The following is a 6000-nucleotide window of genomic DNA, read 5'->3' as shown; positions in this document are numbered from 1 at the left end:
TGCGCTTTGCACTAGCATCCTACATCAGGTGAATAGGACCAAAAAATTCCACCTTGAGTGGGAGTCACCAAGTGTGCGACCACTCACTCCATAGCTGCCATCGGAAATCCCCTATGCTTATTAAAGCTTACGTCATCTTGAGGGCTAAAGTACAAAAGCAAAGATGACCTGTTAAACTGTATTGAACGTTGATTCGGCCTCACCTGGGGTATTGCATCCCTGGGCACCATACTTTAGGAATTATGTGAAAACATTTGAAAGGTGTTAGCAAATCTGAAAAGATTGACAAGAATGGTTCCAAGGATGAACTTCAATTAAGAAGATAAATTGAAGAAGGTGGGACTGTTTTCCTTGGAGAATGGATGTTTGAGAGGAGATTTAATATAATTTAATCTAATATAATTGGCAAAAGACCAATGGCGACATGAGGAATAACGCATTAACACAGCAAGTGGTTAGGATCTGGAATGCGCTGTCTGGGAGTGTGATGGAGACTAGGTCAATTGCAGCTTTCAAGAGGGGATTGAATCATTGTCTGAAATGGGAACATTTGGCCCACAATGAATTAAAAATAACAGTAAGTTGAATACACTAATTGTGTCAGGAAGCAGCCAGAATTGATAGGGACAGAGGAGGCCATTTGGCCCATCGAGCTTGTACCACCATTTGATAATGGCTGTGAACTCAGTTCCACTTTCCTGTCTGCCCCCCATAACCCCTGACTCCCTTGCTGAACAGAAATCTGTCCAATTCAACCTTGAAGAAAGACCCAGCCTCTATATTCTCAGGGTAATACATTTCCACACACCGTTACAACCATTTGGGAGAAAATGTTTCTCCTCGTCTGTCTTCAAGAGAGAATTCCTTATTTTTAAATATGTTCCCCAATTTTAGAAATCACCCTCCGGTTCTCATAGGCAATGGGGAAAAGACAAGGAAGTGAATTGCATGATCAGAGGGTCGGCACTGATGCAAAAGGCCAAACTGTAACTATTTAATGATTTTATGATTGTAAACAGAATTTACAGCACTGAAACAGATCATTTGGAACTGCAAGAACTTCCACCCACCTCATTTCATCTCAACCAACAATAACAACTTACATTTATATGACATATTTAAAGTAATGATAGGTTCCAAACAACATATCGTTCAATTCCTTCACCTTTTGTTTATCTAATTGAATCATAAATGCGTTTGTGCTATTTGTATCAACCACTTCCTTAGGCAGCAACTTCCATGTTCTAACCATTCTTTGGTACAGACGTTTCTCCAAATTCTTCATTGCAATTATTGACAAATATCTGACTTTTATCACCCCTCAAATTCCACTCGCTGTAATGTGCATTTGCATACAGGACATTTATTTGGGTCACAGTCCCCAACCTGCCCTGATGTCCTGCGGTTAATTTGACCAGATGTTTTGGCACTGTAGCTGTCCCCTATAGGGTGCAGGTGGGGTTGAAATAGCAGTCAATGCAGACTGGAAACATTCAGTAAAAGTTATCAGGTTGCAGGAACATAACCTGTATAATTTCTGACAAGAATAGATGATTTTTTTGGCAAGGAAAATCCGAGGAAGAGCTATAAAACAAAGGGAAGCTTATTTTAAGTTGAGGTTTCTGAATGGATGTTTGGTCCTGTGATTTGGAGGAAGTTGGTTTTGGACTAGAATTTCTTAAGGTTTCAGCTGTGTGAATCCTGCTAAAGGTTTGCTTTTGTACTTTAGCCCTCAAGTGCTAAAGCCAGGATGACATAAGATTTAATAAGCATAGGGGATTTCCGATGGCAGCTATGGAGTGAGTGGTCGCACACTTGGTGACTCCCACTCAAGGTGGAATTTTTTGGTCCTATTTACCTGATGTAGGATGCTAGTGCAAAGCGCATGAACAGTAAGAGATGGAATTCCTCTCCTGTGGGACCGCTTTATGGCTTATCGAATGAGGTGTGTAGTGACAGCAGTTCCAAAAGAAAATGTTGATCAGTTTTGGTTAAGATTAATTTGATTGTGGGGAGTATTTTAAGTATTGTACCTGTTCCTTCGATTTGTTCCAGTTACCATGGGTGGGATTCTCCACTCTCATCCGTGGTGAGTAAGAATGGAAAATTTCACGTTCCAACGAAAACTCCATTCACTTTTCGTAGCACCAGAAAATCCCAGCCGCAAACAAGGACGGAAAATTTCCGCCAAAGGTTTCGGGAACGGTTTAACGATTCTGCTCCTTTGTTACTCTCTGTGTAGAATAGTTGGCTATTTACAGCTATGCCATGCTGGATCATGAAAGGAGCATGAGTTGACACAATCTCAATTCACAGGTTCCTCAGGCAGCACCTTCCAAATCCACGACCACTACCACCTAGAAGGACAAGAGCAGCAAATATCTGGGAACACCACCACCTGGAGATTCCCCTCCAAGTCAGTCACCATCCCGTTTTGGAAATATACCATTGTTCCTTCACTGTTGCTGCATCAAAATCATGGCACTCCCTCCCTAATAGATCTGTGAGTGTGCCTACACCGCAGGGGTACAGCGGTTCAAAAAGGCAGCTCACCACCACCTTCTGAAGGGCAATTAGGGATGAGCAATAAATGCTCCCCTAACCAGCGATGCCCGCAATCCATAAATTAATTAGAAATAATAGTAAGTTCAATACACCAATTGTGTCAGGAAGCAGCCAGAATTGATTGGGAAGGAAGAGGCCATTTGGCCCTTTGGGCTTGTGCCACCATTTAATAAGATCAAGGCTGAAACTCAGTTCCACTTTCCTGTCTGCCCCCATAATCTTTGACCCTTGCAGAACAGAAATCTGTCTAATTCAACTTTGAAGAAAGACCTAGCCTCCATACTCTCTAGGTAATACATTTCCACACACCATTACAACTATTTGGGAGAAAATGTTTCTCCTCGTCAGTCTTAAAGGGAGACCTCCTTATTTTTAAATATGCCCCCCCAATTTTAGGAGTCGCCCTTCGGTTTTCAACCTGTCAAATCCCTTTAAGATCTATATTTTTCAATAAGATCACCTCTCATTCTTCTAAATCTGAATGGGTATAGGCCCAACTCATTCAACCTTTGTTGGGGGTTTACTATAGGCCGACAGGTCCAAATGTTGGGGGTTTACTACAGGCCTCCCAACAGCCAGTGGGAGAAAGAGGAGCAGATATGTAGACAGATTTTGGAAAGGTGTAAAAGCAACAGGGTTGTTGTGGTGGGTGATTTTGACTTCTCCTATATTGTGTGGGACTCACTTATTGCTAGGCGCTTGAATAAGGCAGAATTTGTAAGGAGCATCCATGGGAGAGTCTTGAAACAATATGTAGATAGTCCACGTAGGGAAAGGGCAGTACTGGATATGGTATTGGGGAATGACCCAGCCAGGTGGTCGAATTTTCAATAGGGGAGCATTCCAGGAACAGTGACGATAATTTAGTAAGTTTTACGTAATTTATGGATAAGGATAAGAGTCGTCCTTGGGTGAAGGTGCTAATTTGGGGCAAGGCTAATTTTAACAACATTAGGCAGGAACGGAAGAATTTAGATTGGAAGCGGCTGTTTGAAGGTAAATCAACAACTGATTTTGGTGATATGCATCACTGTATGTACACAAGAGGTTAATGTAAATACACTACAACTAAGTATCTACGAATGGGAGCAGCAGAGAGTTATATAATAGACAAAACAGGAAGTCGTGGGGCACTCTACACAGGAACGGTAGCTAGTGAGCAGGACACAGAAAGGCAGCTCAAATGTAACATATACTATAAGCGCTGGAGAGAGAACAAACTCACACAATAAAGCATCTACTTCAACTGTAAGACTACAAGCTTTATTCAGACACAAGGAATAATACATGGTACTAGGAGACTTCAGAACGCTTACCAATAGATTACAAGATGCAGACAAAGAAAGATCGAAAACGGAAGAAAACTCGTACCGGACATTCGACTTCGCTGAGTCGATGAAACTCGTTAGAACTCCACCGCAGTTGAAAACAACCGGTAATTTAAGTCATAGATGGAAACTTTTTAAACAAACGTTCGAACTATATATCGTAGCTAATGATTTGAGCATGGCCTCAGAAGAAACAAAAATAGCACTGCTACTAGCAGGATATGAAGCGAGAGAAATCTATAACTACTTGAAAGGTGAAGACAACACCAAATTAGAAGTAATACTCAAAAAATTTGAAGATCACTGAAACACCAGTAACAATGCTGCTTTAAGACAGTCAATGCTCGGACAACAATTTGCACAGGGATGAGTGATGCAAAACTCAAACAATCATTATCAGAACAGAAAGGTTTAATGCTGGAAATCGTGTTTGCAAAGTGCAGATCGCAAGAAAAAAATTAACATTAAGTCTTTACCAAGAAAGAGAGGAGTTATGGGGAGGTAGTCACACCTCAGGTAAAAGAAGAAGGTAGATGGGTTACCGTCAGGGGAACGAGAGGGAACAGGCAGGCAGCGCAGGGATCCCCTGTGGTTGTTACCCTCAATAACAAGTATACCGTTTTGGATACTGTTGGGGAGGGGGGGGGGGGAACTTACCAGGGGTAAGCAATGGGGCACAGGTCTCTGGCACAGAGTCTGTCCCTGTTGCTCAGAAGGGAAGGGAGAAGAGGAATAGAGCACTTGTCATTGGGGACGCCATAGTTAGAGGAACAGACAGGAGGTTCTGTGGGAACGAAACAGACTCACGGTTGGTGTGTTGCCCCTCAGGTGCCAGGGTTCGTGATGTCTCTGATCATGTTTTTGGGATCCTTAAGAGGGAGGGGGAGCAGTCCCAAGTCATGGTCCACATAGGGACCAACGACATAGGTAGGAAGAGAGATGGGGATTTGAGACAGAAATTCAGGGAGCTAGGGTGGAAGCTGAGAGCTAGAACAAACAGAGTTGTTATCTCTGGGTTGTTAAGCGTGCCACGTGCTAGCGAAGTGAGAAATAAGGAGAGAGAGGAGTTGAACACGTGGCTACAGGGATGGTGCAGGAGGGAGGGTTTTGGTTTCCTGGATAATTGGGGCTCATTCTGGGGTAGGTGGGACCTCTACAAACAGGATGGTCTTCACCTGAACCAGAGGGGTACCAATATCCTGGGGGGGAGATTTGCTAGTGCTCTTCGGGGGGGTTTAAACTAATTCAGCAGGGGGATGGGAACCTAAATTGTAGTCCCAGTGTACAGGATGTTGAGAGTAGTGAGGTCAGGGATAGGGTTAAAAGTTCGAAAGAGGGCACCGGCAAGCAAGATGCTGGTTTGAAGTGTGTCTACTTCAACGCCAGGAGCATCCGGAATAAGGTGGGTGAGCTTGCAGCATGGGTTGGTACCTGGGATCTCGATGTTGTGGCGATTTCGGAGACATGGGTAGAGCAGGGACAGGAATGGTTATTGCAGGTTACAGGATTTAGATGTTTCTGTAAGAACGGTGAAGATGGTAAAAGAGGGGTGGGGGGGGGTGTGGCATTGTTAATCAAGGAAAGTATTACGGCGGCAGAAAGGACGTTTGAGGACTCGTCTACTGAGGTAGTATGGGCCGAGGTTAGGAACAGGAGAGGAGAGGTCACCCTGTTGGGAGTTGTCTATAGACCTCCGAATAGTTCCAGAGATGTAGAGGAAAGGATAGCAAAGATGATTCTCGACAGGTGCGAGAGTAACAGGGTAGTTGTTATGGGGGACTTTAACTTTCCAAATATTGACTGGAAATACTATAGTTCGAGTACTATAGATGGGTCAGTTTTTGTCCAATGTGTGCTGGAGGGTTTTCTGACACAGTATGCAGACAGGCCAAGAAGGGGCGATGCCACATTGGATTTGGTACTGGGTAATGAACCCGGCCAGGTGTTAGATTTAGATGTAGGTGAGCACTTTGGTGATAGTGATTACAATTCGTTTATGTTTACTTCAGCGATGGGCAGGGACAGGTATATACCACAAGGCAAGAATTATAGCTGGGGGAAAGGCAATTATGATGCTATTCGGCAAGGTTTAGGATGTATAGGATGG

The sequence above is a fragment of the Scyliorhinus canicula genome, chromosome 19, assembly GCF_902713615.1.
Source record: "Scyliorhinus canicula chromosome 19, sScyCan1.1, whole genome shotgun sequence".
In the NCBI taxonomy this organism is placed as follows: domain Eukaryota; kingdom Metazoa; phylum Chordata; class Chondrichthyes; order Carcharhiniformes; family Scyliorhinidae; genus Scyliorhinus; species Scyliorhinus canicula.
The sequence above is the reverse complement of the archived record's forward strand: the minus strand, read 5'-3'. Positions refer to the sequence as shown.